This window comes from Lynx canadensis, chromosome B3 (genome assembly GCF_007474595.2).
Source record: "Lynx canadensis isolate LIC74 chromosome B3, mLynCan4.pri.v2, whole genome shotgun sequence".
Taxonomy (NCBI): Eukaryota; Metazoa; Chordata; class Mammalia; order Carnivora; family Felidae; genus Lynx; species Lynx canadensis.
The window spans coordinates 112,178,425-112,200,765 of NC_044308.2; positions in this window are offsets into that span (position 1 = coordinate 112,178,425).

Genomic DNA, 22,341 nt, shown 5'->3' on the forward strand with positions numbered 1-22,341 from the left:
TAGCCAGGTCAATAATGATTTTTTTTTTTTTTAATCTGGCAGGGATTCCATGTCCCATGCCATCCAAATGTATCTGGCACATCTGCAAAGCCATTACTTCCCTCCAGAGCCAGGCAGAGAAAAAAGAAGGAAGAGTGGCTTCACCAGGCTGAGTTTTGTAGTTCACCAGGCTGAGAACAATAGTAACCTGTGGCAGAAACAGAACCTTACAATAACAAGGATGGGAAGTCAAAACTCTCATACACTAACAAAGGGGCATTTTCACTGACAAGTAAGAGGAAAACAAGAGTTCCTTAACTCTTGCATGAAGAGATCAAACCAAGAAAGAAAGTAAAATCATCTGTCCCCTCAACCTGTACGTGGAACCAGAAATACAGAGGTCCAAGTACTCTAGGCCAGGATCTCTCTTTAGGAGATATAACAGGCAGGCAAAGAATGAATGATACAGAGAGACAGGCTGAGGGAGCAGATATGGAGAAATGAGACAAAGAAGATATGATTCAAGGAAGGCGAAGGAGAAAAAGTGAGGGGGAGAGAGAAATGCAGGAGGCCCCAACTGAGGGGGAAAGAAAAGTGGCAAAAGGAAATGAAATCAATAGCAGGATGAAAGTTAGAGAAAAGGCATTTGATGGGCAAGAAATAATGGGAATCAAAATGAAAGGGAAAGGGAAGCAGAGTAATGAATGCAGGGTGGGCTGCAGAGACCCTGAGAACTGGATAAGACACTGAAGCTGTGTTCTTTATGCATTTCTTCGGGGGACTTAACAATTGCAAAGCATAGTCCACAGTGATTAATGTTTGCTCTCCAAGAGCACTGACATGGGGGTCAGGCCAGTCTTGATCCAGATCTTTGAACCTGACACTTAACTTTTTGAGTTTTAGTTTGTGCATCTGCACAACGGGGGTAATAACCTGCTTCACTGGATTGTTATGAAGATTAAATAAAGTAAATAAAATCCCACCACAATATATGATTCATAATGGATGCCTAATGAGTGTTATTTTTCCCTCTTTCCCCATATTAGGCATTCTATACTAGTCTTTTTTTTATCATTAATAATGCACTGCCTCCCCACCCCACCCTGTGGATCTGGCATTTGACTGTTTAAATTCTTTAAGGGCAGAACCTGTGTCTGGTTCACCAGAGAAACCTCAGCATCTTGCACAGTATTGGCACAAATCCAATAGAAGCAAGAGAAGAAACAGGAAGGGATAAGAGATAAACATAACTATTCTATGGCATTGATGTTCTAGCATTGTTCCAGTTGAAATATATGGGTCCATAATCAGACTTCATGAACATTTTTGGGTTTATAAAACTATCTCACATCATATACAGAAGAACGGAATTCACCCAATTCCCCAAATATCATTTCTTCTATGATTTCATCCATCTAGAAGACAGCCAGCATTCTGGAAAGAAATTATAGTAATTGAGACTGGCAAATGTTTCCTTAGAATCTTGAAAACATTCCCATCTGTTGCATAGAGGAGGCATGTTTTCCAAACCGACTTCTGAATGAATCATAAGCTGCAGCAGCTGTGAGAATGGGCCCCCCAAACTTCCAACTGCAAGAAATGTAACTGACCAAGGGCCCCAAGCTTCTGCTGGCTCTGACACCCATTAAAATTTGTCATGCTATGGTGCCAAGGCCACTCTTCCCACTGGCTGCTCCCAGGCAATGACTCAGCACAGCAAGGAGTCTAAGGCTGTCTCTCCTGGGAGACATGAGTGACTTTGGCCCAAGGACTTCCCTGGAGCTTTGCCAAACATCCTCTAGAACTTACCTTAACCCTCTCAGCAGTCTGGGGTGCTTCCACCCAACATTTATTTCCTCTCTCCTTCACTCAAGGCCAGGCTTGCACCCTGATCCGATGGCTCTGGCAGACTCTTGCCTCCCTCTCACTTTCTCTGACATTTTCCTAGACATTCCCTTAATAAAATCCTGTCTTGGCATCTCCTTTCTGGAGGACCTGAACTGTCACATGAGTCATCCTAAGCATGTCAATGAACAGGGAGGGAGACACGAAAGAGGTAGGGACAAGAGGATCATTACAAGACCATCCAGAGCAGTCTTCTTACATAAGCAATGGAACCATATCATATATATATATATATATATATATATATACACACACACACACACACACATATATATATACATATATATATATATATGTACCCAGTCTAATGAGATTGCAGTCATGAGAGAGGAGGAAGTCCCAGAAGAACCAGGAAGGACTAAGAGATATACATGACTACTCTAGATTTTAAGTTCGCAAGACTGTTCTAATTCAAATATTCTGGACCACCACCAGACCCTGTCTTTGAGCATGTAAAACATGTTCACATCAGAAACGGAAGAATAGAATTCACCCCAGTTCCTAAATATCATGTATACATATATACACGTGTGTGTGTACGTGTGTGTGTGTTTATTTAGGAGCAGCAACGTTTAAAGAAGGACATTTTGCATTGTTAATCTTTGTAAAAAAAAAACCAATCTCCATTCTTGAATAGATAAAATAATTAAAATGTTTTAAAGCTTTCTTCTCCTGCCTGTATTCAGGCAAAATTTTCTTTCCTTTTGAAGAGTTTTTATTCTTAAGAGTTCAGTTCTTTTGTTTAAACTGTAATTGAATCAATGTTTTCCTTGATTATTTCATTTCTAGTGTACTCTTTGTTAGAATAGATAATAGATGATAGTCAGATATATGTATAGATAGATAGACCTCGCAATTTTAGAAATCTAGTCTGTAATCTTCACATCAGTATAATTCAAGACTGTAACATTAGACCCTCTCATAATGCTGAGCATATAGACAGCACTTGAAAAAATTTTGTTGATAAAGTCTTAACCTTGATCCTCATGAAGGCTGATTTCATACAAACAACTCCCAAAAGATTCTCTTTGCATTTCTTTCCCAGCATTTGCTAACCCCTTAAACAAGGCATATCTAGAAGGACTGAATTTAAAGCTGACTGGCACAATCCAGATCACGTGAAGTATAGAAAGGGATTGTCAAATGCCCACATGGGAACTTCAGTTAGTTACTGGTTAACCCTAAATAAAGTCCATCCAAATACAGTGATTCAAAGTCCTTTGCAACCACCCTTGGAGATCATTAAAATGTGAAATGTTCAAGGATACCCAACACTCTCTGAGCAGTCTGAGAGGTTCTGGGATTGCTCCTGCACCATTGTTTTGGCTCCAGAAGATAAACCTGGAAGCAGAAATTGCTTGCTACCCAACTGACATTCAGATTCATTGAGTTTACATACCCAGGGTTCCCTTGGCCAATAGGGTTCAACTCTAAATGAAACAAGAACTTGGAGTCTGGCCAAAATGATCCCATGACCTAATTATTAATACCTTTCCAACATAACCTTGATGACCATATAGGCTGAGAATACCATTTTTCAGTGGCCTAGATTTTGAAAAAGAACAAATATTTTTGAAGAACAAAGATAAACCTTGATATGATGAGTTTGTTTCTTTTGTTGTGATTTTTTTTTGTCTCTCCCACCGTTTTTCCTACCACTGTGGATCCTACCCTTAGCCAACCAGGCACAACTATGAAGTAGGAAAATTTTGACCCTCATGAATTCATTAAAAAATTACTTATTGAGAACATACTGTATTTCAGTCCTTAAAGTTATATTCTGAGAAGACCATGATGAAAAAAATCAGCATACTTTCTGCCATCATTAGGGCTTTAAGTTTGGGAGGGATATGGCCAGTAATAAAGTAACTCCACAAATCAATACCTAATTTTAAACTATTAAGTGTGCTACAAAGACCAGGATGCTATGGAGAATCCCAGAGAAAGTAACAGAGGGAGTAAGTTGTGAAACATGAGGAAGCGTTGACTCAGAAGAGAGGAGTAGACCGGGTAGAAGGAATATCTCCAGGCAAGTGGAAAAGCAGGAAGAAACACAGAGCATTTCAAAAACTAGAAGAGGGCTATAATGGCTGAGCCCCAAGCCCCTAGTGCAGTGAGATGAGACCACAGAAGGAGGCCACAGCCAGACCAGCAGGCCCTCACACATGCCACAGCTCTGAAGATTTTCTCTCCTTAGACTTTTTCTAATCCCCTCACTCCAGAGCCCTGTGTCCTCAGAGTTTTCTCAAGCTGGGATCTGACTCTGCTTTGCACACTCTCCTCATGCATTTCAATATCCTCTCTCACCTGTTTTCTTCCCCATGAAAACACCCAGGCTTTCATCCTGGGCCAGCCTGCAATAACACAATTGTAGAGACCCTGTCCCTTCCTGCTATTAGCGCTGCCTGAATTGCCCTGCTGCTTTTTCAGTGTGAGTGTCTTGTTTCTTTTTCTCTCTTTTAGCTTAGATTTATGCTCATATCCTCTCCACTTTGTTGCTGTATAAATACCTGGCTAGAGCCCACTCTGTAGTCCTTCACAAAGATATTAGACATTAAAAGAGAAAGCAAGGCCTCTCTGCTTTAACCAACAACAAGGAATCCCAGTCACGGTTTCCAGATCTTTCATGGTGGGAAGACACTGTTGGCACCACATTGCTGGGACTCCTTTAACCTGCACATAAGCAACCACTATTTTTCCCAAATTGTACATATCTAGCTTCTAGAAGAAATATATGAGAGAAGGTCATTCACAGCTGTGTTCAATAAACCCGTGGTTCTCAACTGGGGGTGGGGATTATTTTGGCTCCCAGGCGACTTACAGCAATGTCTGAAGACATTGTTGGTTGTCACGCTGGAGTTGGCAGGTGATGGTACCAGCAGCTAGAAGCTGAGGATGCTGCTAACATCCTGAACATCCTCCAATGCACAGAACAACCCCCATAACAAAGAATTATTTGGCCCAAAATGTTAATAATGCTGAGATTGAAAAACCCTACAATAAACTTCTCCAACTTTGAAGTGACAGTTCAAGGTCTATACCCCCTATCCCAGATTAATATCATTAATTTGCTATAATTAATATCATTCAGTGGCTAACCATCTCCACAATGCATTCACATAATTACTAGCTATATTTGTATGTATTTTTGTTGATTGCACTTTCCTCCTTCTTGTCTCTCCAACTTAGATGTTTCGGGCCTTGAAATAGATGATACTTTAATATACTTGGTGCTCGTAGTAACACAGCAAGACCTGAGCAGCTGGCATCCAGCAACCTTGTCCTGTGTTGGAAGAGAAGATTAGATTGTTGAAAAGTACCAGGTTTCCCTTTTGCTTTGCATATTCTCTTTAGGTAGGGGACCACTGCAGTGGAACCCAGGGCTGCCCTGTGTAGAGGCAGACAAGGATCTTTAATATTCAAGATAGGAGTGAACACGTTATAGTGACAAAAATACATCACTGCTGTCACCCTCCTTTCATGAGGACACCAGTTATGTCAGATCAGGGCCCCACCCTTATGATTTCATTTAACTTTAATTACTTCCTTAAAGGCCCCATCTCCAAACACAGTCACATTGGGGGTCAGGGCTTCAACGTGTGAATGAGGAGGCACACGTTTCAGTCTATAACAGTGGGCAAGTTTGGTGGCAGGCCAGTCAGAGAGGTGAAAGGTACAGCAGAAATCCAAGAAGAAAATGATGAGGCCTGCACTGAGTTAGTGGGCATAGGGATAAAGAAAAGGGGAAGTATCTGAAAAACAGAAAGTCGGTAGGACTGATGAGACATAGTAGCTGGTTAATTGTGGAATGACTTCAGTAACTGAGTACGAGATAATCATGTGCTGAGGTGGAGGAAAAGCAGAATGTGGGAAAAAAATGAAGAGCTCACTTCTTCACTCTTGGTGTTGAGGTTTCTGGGGGATATACCAATGGAGAGATTAAACATGTGGTAGGATGTTTAATCCTACCTGGATTAGGATCCAGCCTAATCAGGCCTGGATCAGGAAAGAAATCTAGGCTGAAAAATAAGATGTGGGAATTGCCGGCATGGGTAGAGGCTGGCTGAGAACATGAGAATGGATGAAATCACCTAAGAAAAGTAAGTAGAGTGAAAAGAAAAGGTGGCCAAAATCCAAACCTCAGGAAGAAACCATTTAAAGAGTGGGTGGAATAAACATTGCTTGTGAAGGTGCCGGAGAAAAAAGAACTAGGAAAGTAATTGAAAAATCAAGAGCATTTGAGGTCACGGAAGCCGGGGAGGAGAGTTCAGGAAAGGCCTGGTCAGCAGGGCCAAATGCCACCCAAACATGAACGGTGTGACTTAAAAATGGATGCAGCAGGCAGATAGGAGGGCCCCCCATGGGAAGATCTAGCACTGCACAAGAGGCAGGAGCCACGCTTGGGGGTTGGAATGGGGGCACAAGGAAGGGGTGACATTGAGTAAACTAATCCTGTCGATTTACCGTGTGAAGGAAATGACAAGGGAAGAATGCAAACAAAGGGGAATGTAGAAGCAAATTAAGGACCTGTTGTTCACATAAGAGGCTTAAACACATTTATGTGCTGAAGGGGATGTGCCAGTAAACAGTAGATTGGAAATACAACCAAGCGTAGAACACTGAGGGCATAAGGATTCCAAGGAAGCAGGGAGAGCAATTCAGGGTCCAGATGGAAGGAACACATGGGGCATAAGAACCTTTTGAATGGATAGATTATAGCCCTGAAGTCAAAAAACTCAACATGCCAAGGCTCCTACTTCTCCCTCTCCCATCTTCATGTTACCACTTCTGCTTTACTAGAGCCTTTGCCCTGTTCAGACATCTCCTTATTTTTCAGGACAAACACATTTTTCCAGTTGGGCTATCATAAGCTAGCCATCTGGGACTTAACACAGTCCCAGGGGCCTAGTAGTTTCAATAAATATTTGTTGAATAAAAACCTAGGGGTGGGGCCTTAGCTTGTTCAATGCAGACCTTGTACCTTCCCATGGTCACCAGAGAATGGACCATAAAGAAAAGGCAGACCTACTTTCAGGGAAGGTCTCTGGGAAAGATTCATTATTCATTCTACAAACATTAACTGAGTGCATGTACTGCCTTTAGCCACCGAACAGATGGCCCAAGGCAGCTGATTCATAAGGACTCCTCCAAAATGGAGGATTCCCTTCTCCCCACAAATGACAACTCAGTGGCGTCTACACGCACCCATCTGCCACAAACTGGAGCCCAAATATTCTCTCTGAATCCCCGGCGTTGAAAAGCAGATCACTACCAATTTTTCTTTCTGTCAACAGGAGCTGAGGAATAATTATGTCCAATTGACATAAGCAACTCCAATTGCCTTCAGAATTTGGCCTGAAGCCCAATTATATTTCTCTAGCTTGTGCCACAGTATATGAACAGTACAATTTGTCTTATTTCTTTCTCCCACTTTTTAGAATATTCAGGAAAATTTGGCTCACTGAACCCAACCAAGCATGTTCTTTAAGAATAATTTCGAGCACGATCCATAAGCCAAGTTAATATGATATATATTCTGAGAGAAATTCAGTTGAAAGCATCTAGATATATTATTTTTAAATTATATGCACATGAGTAAAGTATATTTCACACAAATAATTTTAAAATGCTGTTGCTAGGTTGAATATAAATTAAGGTTGTAAATGTGTACATTCAGGGGTGCGCATGTGCACGCACACACACACAGTCTCAAATTCACCCCTGAGCTGTTTTGTAAAAATTATTTTCTAAGCTGGTTGTTTGAAATTTAGATTGTACATTTCCACAGAAAATGCCATGAATGCTGGGCAGCTTCCCAGGGTTATCTCTAAAAACCAACTTTACTTATAATTAGATGAACTAGGTAGGACTGGTCTGATTCTTGGGAACAGTGAAGTGCCTATGTGTTCAATAGGGAAGAAAAAAGAGGTCAGGGGACCATTGGATAGGAAAAGAAAATCAGCTCCAGCTAAAATTTTGCGTTCTCCCCTCTCCAAGTGCCCCCCCCCCCCCCGCCCCTGCATGCTGCACTAAGTCTTATGTTCTGGAATCCTTTTCCCAAGCTCAGACCTTCACTTGATGTCTAAGTCTCCATGTACCAACTGTGCTTATCCCTGCCCATCACCAAAATCTGTATTCCCTCAGAAGCACAAATCTTACCCCATGAACAGACCAGCCCTGCCCAAGCACTTGTCCTCAGGAACCCACTGGTGATACCAAGACCAAAGGAGGGTTTGTTTGGCTCATTCAGTATAGGCTTGTTGAGTCTTGTTTTCCTTTTTTTTCAAACTGCATTAAGTACTAATATTCTAAAATCAAGAGTAGAGAACAGATACTACTAACACTCACCAACATCCACTTATCTTCTTCTGAGCACACTTCCCAGCCCCTTTGTAGTTGGCAGGGCCACATGACTGCCTCGGGCCAAGGGACTATAAGCAAAAAGGGCATGTGTCTTTGAGGCTGAGAAAGGGAAAAGCTCCTGTGTGTGTCCCAGTCTTCCTGTTTCTCTGTGTGTTAGTTTCCTAGGGCTGCTATAACAACATACCAAAAACCAAGTGGGTTAAACAACAGAAATTACTGTCTCAGAGTTCTGGAGGTCTAGAAGCTTGAGATCAAGGGATTGGCCAGGCCATACTCTCTCCAAAGGCCCTAGGGAAGGATCTGTTCCACGACTCCATCTTTGCCTCTGCCAGTGCCTTGGCTTGAGACCACACGACTCCACATCCTTACATGGCATTCTCCCCGTGTCTGTGTCTCTGTGTCCAAAATTTCCCATTTTTAGAAGCACAACAGCCATATCGGATTGGGGCCTACCTGATGACCTCACTTCAACATGATTACTTCTGTAAAGACCCTGTCTCTAAATAAGGTAACATTCTCAGGTTAAACCTCCAACATATCTTTTTAAGGGGATTAGGTTCAACCCATAATACAACACAATTCAACCCACTAGGAACATGGAGACCTGGTGTTGACATAGCAGAGCCTGGATTGCTGGCTCCCAGACTCTGAGAGGACTTCACACAAGGAAGAAATAAATTTTTGTTAAGCCACTGGAATTTGGGGCTTGTTTGCTATCACAGCATAGGCTAGCCTAACCACCTAATGATGCAGGAATATTTCATGTAAAAATCCAGGTTTCTTCCCTGGAAGATCTAGCCTTCTAGGTTTACACCTCAGTGGCAACCACCAGCAGGCAACTGAAGAGTAGCAGTTTCCCTCAGACTGAACCAAATACCGCTCCCCAGGCCTCAGTTCACTACAACCCCCACTCCTCCCTATCATCACCCCTCAACCACTTTCCCTTCCATGTGTGTTCTTGTTTTCCTTAATCTCCACGCTTTATATGATTATATTACCTGCCTAGCTTCTTTAAGCTTGTGAATCCACCAAGTCTACTCCGCACTGGTCCTCTTGTTCATGGCTGTCTCCTTATTTCCCTTTCTGAACTTTTAAATTATAATTTGTGTGTGTGTTCTCAGTAGCTCCATAGATAGCTACAGGTTATATTGGTGGAGTAAGTCCCTTCTAGCTCAGAGTTCATAATTACCTATTTGCCTGTTCACTTTTAATGTAGAGGCACATTATCATCTGTTTATCAATGAAGAAACTTAAGAGTAACAGATTAGGTGATATACCCACTGTCCCAGAATGGGAGATTGGTGAAGACAGAATTTGCAGTCCCTAAGACTGAAAAGCTGTGTTCTTTCGAACCTCTGGGTCTCCATTTCCTCACAGAAAAGTGAAGCTATTAGACAAGAAGTAGGAGTTTCCAAATTTAAGTTTAGTTGTGGAAGTTTTATTCTAGTCAAAGCTCAACATGGAGCAGCCACAAGTAGGTAAGTGGCTCTGGCTGACCTAGAGGTGAACTCCCAAGTCAGATAAGTGACATGTTGAGACCAGCATATGTTTTGACCAAGAAACATTTTAACTCAGGAGAAAATACAATCAATTAAACTTCTGACTTTAAAAAAATAATTGCCAGTTTTCTCTTTTAATTACCAAACGTAGTGGATATATCCACATCAAAAAGATATATCCACATCCTAATCCCAGAACTTATGAATATTACCTTATATGGTAAAAGACTGAATGTTGCCTTATTTGGAAAAAGGATCTTTGCAGATATAATTAAGTTACTTAAATTATGGAGCTTGAGATGAGGATGTGATTCTGGATTACCTGGGTGGACCCTAAATCCCATGACAAGTATCTTTATAAGAAACAGAAGACACAGACACAGACACAGACACAGAGGAAAAGACCATATGAAAACATAGGTAGAGATCGGAGTTCTGCAGTCACACACCAAGAAATACCCAGATCCATCTTCTGGAAAGGAAAGATTCAGGGAAAGATTCTCCCCTAGAGACTTCAGAAGAAGCACAGCCCTGCTGACACTTGATTTTGGATTTATGGACTCCAGAACCATGAGAGAATAAATTTCTGTTATTTTAAGCTGCCAAGTATGTGGGAATTTGTTACAGCAGCCAGGAAACTAATACATCAAGTAATGTGGAAAACTAGTAAGTCCATACTATACCTGAGCTTTACCATACTGCCAACACCATTCCATGGTGGAAAAGTAGAGCTGAGATCAAGTTAAAGGATATAGTGAGAGTGGATGAGGTTCAGAGACAGAGTGAAGCTCAAGAATTCTCTGAGTATTTCTTACACCTTGGCTGGCCTGTGTCTTGAATTCATTCTTCCATCAGAGTTAAAGACACTTTGTGTTCAGCTATTTAGCCCTTTATTCTCAGCTGCAGACAGCACAGGAAATTGCCAATTATATTTCTAGCAGTTCTCTCAGAACTTTTGATAATATACATTTTCATTTCATAGTATTTCTATGTAATGCTGGTTTGTGGAGATAAGCCTCATGGTCCTTAGAACCTATCCCAGTTTAATCAGACTTCTAAGAAATATCTTCAATATTTTTCTGAGTAAAAATAATAAATATGCATAAAAACTCAAACAATAGGTCAGTGAATAAAATAGAAAATGAAAATCACTATAACAGGAATAGGGGTTAGGGTAGAATAAAAACCAAGAGTAGCTATTGCACACACTATTGATGATAACAACCCATGATTTTATGGTTTATAGGGTCATTTTGTGCAGCCATGCCATGCCATAATATCTACATCAAAATGATTGAGCCAAGATGAATCTTGTATCAAGACAGCCTTATCAAAGTGCCCTGCTTCTCGCATTGAACTATATATTCTCCCTGTCCTTACAACACCCAGAAAGTCCTGTAAGAGATTTCCAGAAACTCCTAAGAGGTCTTTGTGCCACAGTTTGAAAAATGTTGGGTGAGATGCTCTTAAAGTGTCTCTCAGCTATAACATTCAATAAATGTGTGTAGATGTGGATGTGCTTAATAGGCAGTCATAAAATAACACAATACAACAGTTATTGGAATGGATACCCATAAACCAGTAAATGCCTGCCAGCAATCAGATGACTAGTAGTTTCTGCCTCTATTGATACTTGTGATTGCAACTTAATGATGTTTTTACTTAACTGATGGCAGCTGTCTCCATGAGAAGCTATTAGCACATTAGGTCTTTATTAAGACTGGCAAAGTAATAAATAATGTTTGTGACTTCTCCTTTGTTCACAAGGTTAATTGTTGTTTAATAATATTCCCATGATGTGTTAAGAGCTCCCAAGGAATTATGTATGTAAACCACTTAGCTAAAAAAAGAAGTCTTAACAATCTACTAATTTTCAAGTTGTTGATAGACTTGAGACATACCTGGTGGTAAAGTACTGGGTATTATCACGATCACCCAGGATTTTTCATTTATTCTAAATTTTTGTTTAAATCAACAAATATTGGGGCGCCTGGGTGGCTCGGTCGGTTAAGTGTCCGACTTCGGCTCGGGTCATGATCTCGCTGTCCGAGAGTTCGAGCCCCGCATCGGGCTCTGTGCTGACAGCTCAGAGCCTGGAGCCTGTTTCAGATTCTGTGTCTCCCTCTCTCTCTGCCCCTCCCCTGTTCATGCTCTGTCTCTGTCTCAAAAATAAATAAACGTTAAAAAAAAATTTAAATCAACAAATATTTATCTAGCAAAATACTAAGCTGCAAACTCTGGGAGGTACAAAGAAATATAAGAAACCACCAATGTTCTCAAGAAATGTTTGATGTGGTCGAGGAAGAAACTATACACATGATAAGTCCATTATTCAAATGAGCTATAGTCAGAGTATACAAAGAGAAAACTAGTTCAGCTTGTCTATAATATATAATCTTTTTCAATGTTTATTTATTTTTGGGACAGAGAGAGACAGAGCATGAACGGGGGAGGGGCAGAGAGAGAGGGAGACACAGAATCAGAAGCAGGCTCCAGGCTCTGAGCCATCAGTCCAGAGCCCGACGCGGGGCTCGAACTCACGGACCGCGAGATCGTGACCTGGCTGAAGTCGGACGCTTAACCGACTGCGCCACCCAGGCGCCCCGTATAATATATAATCTTTTTATACATTGCTGGATTTTGGTGTGCTAAAATTTGTTCTGAAAAATTTTTAAGTCTGTGCCATTTGTTTAAGCCACTGTTATCTGGTTACTTTGCTACTCACTGCCAAACACATCCTAATTTACCTATGTGTGCTGCCTTAGATTCCACTCTCCTCTAAGCAGGAAAGAAACTGAGAGATAATTAATTTTGATCTCTCTATCCTACCAAAGAGGAGGGCAGAGCCCAAAGAGATGAAGGGATTGGCCCAGATAATGTGGTGGCAGCAAAGCTTGGAACAACCAGGACTCAGGTCACCCAATTGCTCATTCCCTGAGGCCTTAAAAAATGGTCTCAGCTGTGCCAGTTCTGCCCTTCACAGTTTGCCCAGTTTGGACATATCATCTCAAATCTCAGCACACAAATTAGACACACAGGCAGAAAGGAAAGAAATATGGTGATAGTGTTGCTTGATGGTAGTGGTAAAAGCAGTGGTGATGATGAATGAGAGGAAGGAGATGAGGATAAAACAGCAATTTAGTGAGAGCTTAAGATGGACTACGTGCTTTACAAATACATCTATTGTAACCTTTACAGTGTCTCTCCAAGGTAGTGACTAAAAGTATTCTAACTCGACAGGTGAGGAAACAGTGGCATTAAACCTCTGAGGTTGTGCAGTAAGTGGCTGCTAATGAATGTGAAATCCCAGACTGGGTTGACGTCAGAGCCCAGATGCTAAACCACAACACATGTATCACAATGGGCTACATGACTTCTAGAGAAGCTGCCCAACCTAGGAAGGAGTCTGAGAGGGACCAAACAGGGTCATGGGATAGTCCTTCTGGGTGGTGGCTGAGAGAGCTCTGAGAAAAGCTGATTGCTAAAGCAGCCCCAAATGGCATTTCTGTGTTCTTGCCCTCTGTGGTACATTCAGTTACCAAGACAATCATCTCAAATAGGAATTCCAATGAAGCTCAGAGCAAGTTAATTAGCCGTGCTGCAGACACATTAAAACTCTGGGAGCAGTTATCATAGTAGGTAACCTTGCATGTTTTACAAAGTGTGGCGTTTTCATTTCAGCTCATGTTGAATAATGAATAATTTTCCCTGCCCCCTGCTAGACAGTGAACGATGAGAAGCGCTTTGGTAATTCAGTGATATTGAATAAATCTGATGGTAGAATATCCACATCTTTCCCTAGGCCACCATCCCCTTATTCTGCCTCTCCCTTTTCCCCTCTCCCTCCCCGACAAATCCTATCCCAGACCTTGAGAGAAGATGGCTGCTGAGGCAGCACCTGCCAGGCCTCCTGTGTGGGAATGTGGATGGGAGGGTATGGGGGGCTACCAGGCATTCCTGGCAACCCAGATGGGGTGGTACTACCCAGAAGTCTCTGTTCTGCCCATCCTGAACCCATCTTGCCTGTCCAAGGAAGACAATTGCAACAGCCTGTGTCACTCTCCAGCACCTATGTTATCTGTCTTTTATAGGTTCAGTAAATGTCAGTAATGTCAATTTTACTGAAGATTTCCTGGGGAGGCAGAGGAAAGAATGAAACCCCATCCCATGTAGCAAGACTTTACCCAGTTGCCTACTGGACATCTTTCTTCTGATGTACTTTACCCACCCAGCCTCCACAAATGCCCCTCAACTGTCCCAACAATCTAGGAGATACCTGCCATCAAAACAAAGCCCAGAGTTTGTATGCATGCTCCCCACCTCCATCTCAGAAATCAGTTCATCTAAAGACAAAACAATCCAACCATCAAGAGAGAACTGACTAAATAAATTATGGTACATTCATAAAACAGGATACCATGCAGCCATTACAAAGAGTTTGGCCAATGATAGACAGATAGATAGATAGAACAAATAATAACTAAGAAATATTATTTAATGAAAAAAGCAAGACATTGGACCACATGTATAGTATGATTATATATGTGAAAGAGAGAGAGAAATACATATATATTAATATTGACTTAATAGATCTTTGGAAAGACAAAAAAAGCCAATGGTTTTAGTCTGGAACAGAACTAAGAAATTATGTGGAAGGAGACTTTTTTAAGGGTTTTTTTGGTACTGTTTTAAGTTTTAGTTTTTGGAGTGTTGCTTTTTGTGTTTTTTCTTTTGGAGTGTTTTAATTTTTTATGTACATCAAATAAACATAATTATAAACTAAAGGAAAGAAAGAGTACACTCTTGATTATTGAAATGAACTATATTCAGGGGATACAAAGAAAAAAACCGTTCATCTTGGTTATAATATATAGTCTTCTCTATACATTCCTGGATTTAGTTTGCTAAAATTTGTTTAGAAAAATTTTTTAAGCCTATGCCATTTGTTTAAGCCACTGTTACTTGGTTATGTGGCCAAGGAGACCATCAATCAATTTCATCATGCCCCTGAAAGAATTCACCCAACCAAATAGGAATATCATGCTCTGGGGATGTCTGCTGAGAACATAGACTTGAATCTTCACTCTTCCATTCTCTGCAAGAATAAAGTCTTAACGTACATAATGCACCTGTTGGATCCCAAGGCCAAAGAAACTCATTGAACTGACAACTTATATGCATTTGATTCAGAGATGCTATTTAAGTATAACTATGGGATTGGTCTACCCAGAACTTTTAGCTCCCTCAGCCATTCTTTCCATGGAAAATAATTTTTTAAATCAGAATAAATTAGCTTTGTGATAACAATAGAACATATGAGTGTTTAGAAACATGTTGTATTTATAAAAAAAAAAAAAAAAACTTTCCAATCACCTCAGCTTGGCTTTCTGGAATGTATTCGTCACTGAATTATTTATTATCTGCTGGTCTTTTTGCCTGTACCCACCACTTGCTAATATGTCCTATACAGGTCAATTGTCCTATATAGGTCTAATATGTCCTATATAGTTCAATTGTTGGAGTAAGAGAGAAAACAAGAGCAAGGATTTTCTGGGGGTTTTTTTTGTGTGAACCCCATGAGACAAATCCTACCTGCCCTTTGAAGGGTACAGTAAACTCTCTTAAGGGGTGAGGGTGTCGGCTCTTTGCCAGGGAGAACCCATGGCAGTTCACGACCACATTTAGTGGCTGAACAAACCATGCTCCAGAGCCACTGAGAGACAGTAGGGAATTAAGTCAGGATCTAAGAAACATTCAGTCTAGGCTATCTTCACCTCCCATGGATTCTTCCAATCCTATGTCTATGTCTATGCCAGTACCTATACCTATACCCATGCTTATACATACACCTCACCTGTACCAAGATATCTATACCCTTTCTCTTTGACTGAGTTAGACAAAGACTGAGTGAGACCGAGCATAGATAAGGAAAGGGAAGGCTGGTGAATTTCATTCTTGAAAGAAGAAGGGGAAACCCTTCTCTTAGTGATTCTGTACTTTTTGGTACCATCAAGGAGATCATGGTAGAAAGAGCAGTTCCTTTTTGATTATCAAGGAACAAACAGGATTGGATTTTATACTTTCAAGTCAGCTAAAGAGAGGGGCTGTGGCAAGGGTTGAAGAGCAAGCCCCGCACTATCAAATCCTGGGTAAGTCAGATGATATTTCCAGTGCAAATGAAGATGATATAAGCATAGCAAAGAACCCTAGGTTCATATATTCATAACTTTCTGTTTTGCATCTTCCTGGAATTAAAGAAAAATTGCTAATGTGATCAGCAAATTCCTAGATCACTGACAATTGTAGAGGATAAATGAACACAGTGGCATTTTAATTTAGGGGCTGATTAGCTAATAAAAGAAGAGCCATTTAGAACTGGATGATCCATATTTCTAGCCTTAGAGTTTCACTCGTCTAATTTAAGGCCTTGACAACCACTTACAAATCACTGAAGACAGAGCCGATTTTAAACCCTTATCAGTCATTCACACCTAAATGTGAATTAATCTATTTTATATCTCCCCTTAGGAATAATTTTCAACAGGAGGAAGAGGAACAGAACATGGTCCCAAAGTGTTTGAAGGAATTGGAAAGGATACCACTATCAAATGGAGTAACTGGAAGAAAAAGATGGGGAGGACAGAATCAGCACCAAAGACAAATTTCAGTACTTTTCTTAAGGAGCAGATCTCAAGCACAAGAGAGCTTTGTCACCTCAAGCGCCTCCATGATGTGTCCAGTGGCAGAGAACATGGTGGTTTCCTGACATCTCCTGATTCATATGTTATGTATAGAGGAGCCTCATCCAAGGGTATCTGTCAGCTGCCTGAGCTATGGTTGTTCTTGGACCATTCCTGTAACAAGCACCAGAATAGTATAACCTTATTCTGAAGTTTCATAGGAACCATTCTCTGCTTAGAGGGTATCACCTCTGCCTGGCCATTCCATCTCCTTCTTAACCACAGCCATATGCACCTTGAACACCCTCATTATACAATAAACATATAACTCATAATGGTTTATGAATTCATCTGTGTGGTCTAGTATTGAAAACTTGAGAAATTTTAAACATGGCTTTATTAAGAAAGTTATTTGACTAGATTCTAGGTGGTTCCCATAGCCAGAGACCTAACACATAGGGAAAACTGAACCTCACTGTTGGGGGTTAAATTGTGTCCCCCACAATTCACATATTGAAGTCTTAACCCTAGTACTAGAATGTGGCTGCATTTAGAAACACTATTTGCAGATTATCAAGTTAAAATAAAGTCATTAGGGTGGGCCCTAAGCCAATATGACAGTCTCCTTATAAAAAGGACAAATTTGGACATAAACACACACACATGCACACAGGAAGAATGCCACATGAACATGAAGGTAGAGATCAGGGTGATATGTCTGCAAGCCAAGAAACAACAAAAATTACCAGCAAGCCATCAGAAGCTCAGGGAGAGACATGGAACAGATTATCCCTCAGAGCTCTCAGAAGAAGCCAACTCTGCCAACATCTTAATGTCAGACTTCTAACCACCAGAACTGTTTAAACTACCCAGTCTGTTGTACTTTGTTATAGCAGCCCAAGCAAACTTTAGTAATTACAGTAAACTTCAAAGCCATGGCTCAAGATCCCTTGGCTTAATGCTAATAGCTAAAAATGTCCCTTTCTCTACTTTGCCTAATATCCAGGAATCAGTCTTCAGTAAAATAGCTCTAAACTGAGATGGGTCTTGAGTTTCCAATTGGGTATGGGGGTGGAGGTAGGTGGGGAACTGGTTTTAGTCTTGGTTCACTATTTGCATGACACTGAACAAGTTATTTTCAATCCCTATGTCACAATTACCTGATTGTCATATGAGGAGGTTAAATAAAATTCTGACGGCAAATAGATTTCATCTCCTGTGTCTATTCTAAGTGACTTGTGGCAGCAACCTAGAGTATTGTCTTGACCACTTGATGTGGATCAATTCTCGGCATCCCTGAGCCTGACCCACCAGCTCTGCTCATCTCATCAGATGAGAATCAGGTAATTTAGCAAGTTATAGCCATCCCTCTCATATACTGTTCCAATGGCTCTAGGTAAGACTCTTCACAATCCTGTAGAGCAAGTACTTCAGCTTTGGGAATCACTCCTTGCCTTGCCATGCAGATGCCCTAAGTAGAAAGAGTACAATGAATGATCAGCAATGTCTGCTGCAAACATGAGATGGGGAATTTGCCCCTCCCTCATGTACTTGCCATTCTTGGACTACATGGTCTCTGAGACCTTCCAAATTTAAAAACCTTAAAATTTCTTTCTCCACTGATCTAGGGCTTCTTATTATCCCTCATCATCACTTTTAGTTGTTGCTGCTATTTTATGCTACTCTCTTGAACCATCTGTTCTTTCTCTTTTTTCTCTCATATCTCTTTGCCAATTGTGATGGTTAATTTTGTGTGTCAACTTGACTGATTCTAAGGGAATGCCCAGATAGCTAGCAAAACATTATTTCTGGGTGTGTCTGTGAGAGTGTTTCTGGAAGAGGGTACCATTTGAAAAGTAAACTGAATAAAGTAGATTGCTTTCATCAGTGCAGGTGGGCATCATCATATAGAGGGCATGAGTAGAACAAAAAACAGAGGAAAAATAAATTTGCTCTCCGGTTGAGCCAAGACATCCATCTTCTCCTGTCCTTGGACATTGGTGCTTATTGTTCTCAGGCCTTTGGATTCCAATCAGGACTTACACCATTGGCTTTCCTGGTTCTCAGGGCTTTTGGCTCTAAATGAATCACACCACCAGAATTCTTGGTTCTTCAGCTTGCAGGAGGCAGATCATGGGATCTCTTGACTTCTGTAATCATGTAAGTCACTTTCTATAATAAATAGAAGATAGGTAGATAGATAGATGATAGATAGGTAGGTAGGTGGATAGATAGATATGAGGACATATGTATATATCCAATTGATTTTGTTTCTCTGGAGAACCCTATGATACACCAACCTTTTTCTGCTCTCTTCTCCTGTGCTTTACAGCATTGGTGGTGACAGAATTATCTATTATAATCATTACCAGCCAATGAAAATGCACATTTCCTTCTAGCTGGATAAAATGACCAATCACAAGACCAAAGACAAGACATTGTGTATGACCTTTTCAACTTAAGCTCTTGGCTATTTTCCCTCAATGCTTATAGTAGTCTTTTTTTTTTTTAAGTCTCCTAAGGGTTTATGGTAGTCCTGGAGGTTATGAGTGCTGGATGCTAATAAACTGGAGCAGTGTTGTGATATGACAGAAAGCCTTCAAACACTCAATAATTGACAAGACAAAGCCACAGACACAATTTCTGAAGAGGAAGCTATTGCATTACAGCAAACGAAGCCCTATCTTTACCTACAGCTTTCCATACATCATCCTGTTTGATCTTCACAATCTTGTGATGCAGGCAGAGCAAAAACTCTGTTATTCCCACATTACATTTAGGGCTCAAAATCAGACTCAGTGACTTAATTGCATAGAATTAAAACATTTCAGGTTGTGTCATCTCACCAATCACGCAACAAATTATTTAATCTCACTCATAGGGATATTATCATATATGAGTAGATCCTCTTTAATAACCATCAAGATCCACCAAATAAATAGGGTTAAATTTGGCTGAGATTGCACTGATTAAAAACCACATTTAATGAGGCTTTAAACTATGTCCAAACAGCTTTTCCCCAAAGCAGCAGAATGGCTTCTCTCTGATGCATTCTCCCTTTTGAATGAACCAGTTTGCTATATAATTTCATGCCTCACTCAAAGCTCTGATTGCCTCATCAGGTGTGAATCAGATAAATTAAAGAAATATCTAAATTCATTTTGCACATGGTTCCAAGTTAACAGGCTCAGAGTGAGGGCCAGTATTTTACTCCACATTTATCCCACAAGAGTAATGGGCTTTGGGGTCACTGTTTTCCTTACTATGAATGCTCCTTTCACTATAGTCTAGATGCCATCAGTGTGTCTAGTAGTCAGACTCACCATAAATATACAAACACATGCCCAAGTGTTTCCACAGAGAAGCAACCAAGCTTTAATGTTTTCTAGGAAAGTGAGGAAATTCTAGTGTATCGTATGTTCTATATTACTGCCACTTTTTCCAATCCCTGAACCTGGACTTTCCTGAAATACTGGCAAATAGAAGCAACAGGTTCCCCTTTAGCCTAAATTTTCCTCTGAACCAGAGTCTAAAGAACGTTATACTGAGAGCTCAAAATAGAAAAGGCTTGCTGTGAAAAAGCACATATCTCTAGGAGGAGAAATCAGCATCTCCTCTGCCTCCTGGTACTGGTGTGGCATCCAGTGTTAGAGGAGTTCTGTGGGGGCGAGCAATGAAAACTCACCTCAGGAGGTGCAGCTGTGTCTAGGTTTAGAGCAAGAACTAAAGGTTTGCTCCCCGAAGAGCTAGTAAGTATTGGGAAGAAGTAGGAACACAACTATCCTTCTTTGCTCTTGACAGGTATTACCCAAGCCATTTGCCAAAAGGACAGAACACAGGTTTCAAATAAGTCTTTCAGGTTGAGATAGCATGGAGCTCATTACCAGATTAGAGATTGAAAGCCACCAGGGTGATGGCTGTGGGGTGGGCCTCCCAAAGTCCTGAATCACTCTTCCCAGGGCTGTCCACCCACACTGCTTCAGGAATATGGTCATCTGTCAAGTATCTCTGGTATATCTGCAAAGCTCAAATACTCAGGTAATTTTTAGGCCTTATTTTATCAGACTTTTCAACAGATATGTGATTATTCTCTACCTCTTTAAATCTTCTTTTTCCTGCTTCTCTGACACTACACTGTCATAGGTTTTCTCCAATCCCTCTGGCAACCTCCCCGTAGTGCTTCCCTCATACCTCCTGCTCTCACTTCCAAATGTTGGCGTTCCCAAAGTGCATTCCCAGTCCCTATTCTTTATTCTTTTCTCTATCCAGACTTCCTTTTAGGTGTCATATCCATTTCACCCTATTTAGTGGTATCTGCATATGACTGTTACCAAAATTTTTCTCCAGACATTCCTCTTCCAGACTTCTGGATTTGTTTACCTAGCTGCTTTTCTGTTATCTTACTGTGGATGTTTCAAAAGCATAACTGAAGCCTTGATTCAAAAAAGGTCTCACATGTGCCCCTATGAATCAGCACTCCTGTACCTTTTGGATAAATTCCTAGTAGCACTATTGCTGGGTCATAGGGTAGTTCTATTTTTAATTTTTTGAGGAACCTCCACACTTTTCCAGAGTGGCTGCACCAGTTTGCATTCCCACCAACAGTGCAAGAGGGTTCCCTTTTCTCCACATCCTCACCAGCATCTGTTGTTTCCTAAGTTGTTAATTTTAGCCACTCTGACTGGTGTGAGGTAGTATCTCATTGTGGTTTTTGTTTGTATTTCCCTGATGATGAGTGAAGTTGAATATCTTTTCATGTGGCCATCCGGATGTTTTCTTTGGAAAAGTGTCTATTCATGTCTTCTGCCCATTTCTTCACTGGATTATTTGCTTTTTGGGTGTTGAGTTTGGTAAGTTCTTTGTAGATCTTAAATACTAACCCTTTATCTGATATGTCATTTGCAAATATCTTCTCCCATTCCATCCGTTGGCTTTTAGTTTTGTTGATTGTCTCCTTTGCAGTGCGGAAGCTTTTTATCTTGATGAAGCCCCAATAGTTCATTTTTGCTTTTAATTCCCTTGCCTTTGGAGATGTGTTGAGCAAGAAATTGCTGTGGCTGAGGTCAAAGAGGTTGTTACCTGATTTCTCCTCTAGTTTTGATGGTTTCCTGTCTCACATTTAGGTCTTTCCTCCATTTTGAGTTTATTTTTGTGTATGGTGTAAGAAAGTGGTCTAGTTTATAGCACCACTTTCAAATTATGGAAATAGCCAAATTATGGAAAGAGCCTAAATGTCCATCAACTGATGAATGGATAAAGAAGATGTGATTTATGTATATAATGGAATACTACTTGGCAATGAGAAAGAATGAAATCATGCCATTTGCAGTAACATGGATGGAACTGGAAGGTATTATTCTAAATGAAATAAGTCAGTCAGAGAAAGACAGATATCATATATTTTCACTCATGTGGATCTTGAGAAACTTAACAGAACACCATGGGGAAGGGAAAGGGGGAAATAGTTACAAACAGAGAGAGGGAGGCAAACAATAAGAAACTCTTAAATACAGAAGTAGCAGCCAAGATGGCAGAAGAGCATGGAATTTTTTTGTGTGTCTTGCATCCATGAAATACAGCCAGATCAATACTAAACCATCCTGCACAACTAGAAAACTGATTTGAGGATTAACACAACAATCTGCACAACCTGAACCACAGAATTCAGCGGGTACGCAGCGTGGAGAGATGAACTGGGAAGAGAGAAGCTGTGGAGGGCAGAGAGCTGTTTTTGCTTGTGGAGAGAGGATGGAGATGGTGGGGGGTGGTTGGAAGGAAAGTACAGGAAAAGCACCCCCCCCAAAAAAAAAACACCTGGAGAGAAAGTAGAAAAGTGGAAACAGCCACAGGGACTGAACTAAAAAGGGATAAAGGAGAAAGGAGAGGGTTTAAATTCCATTAAAACTCTATAAACA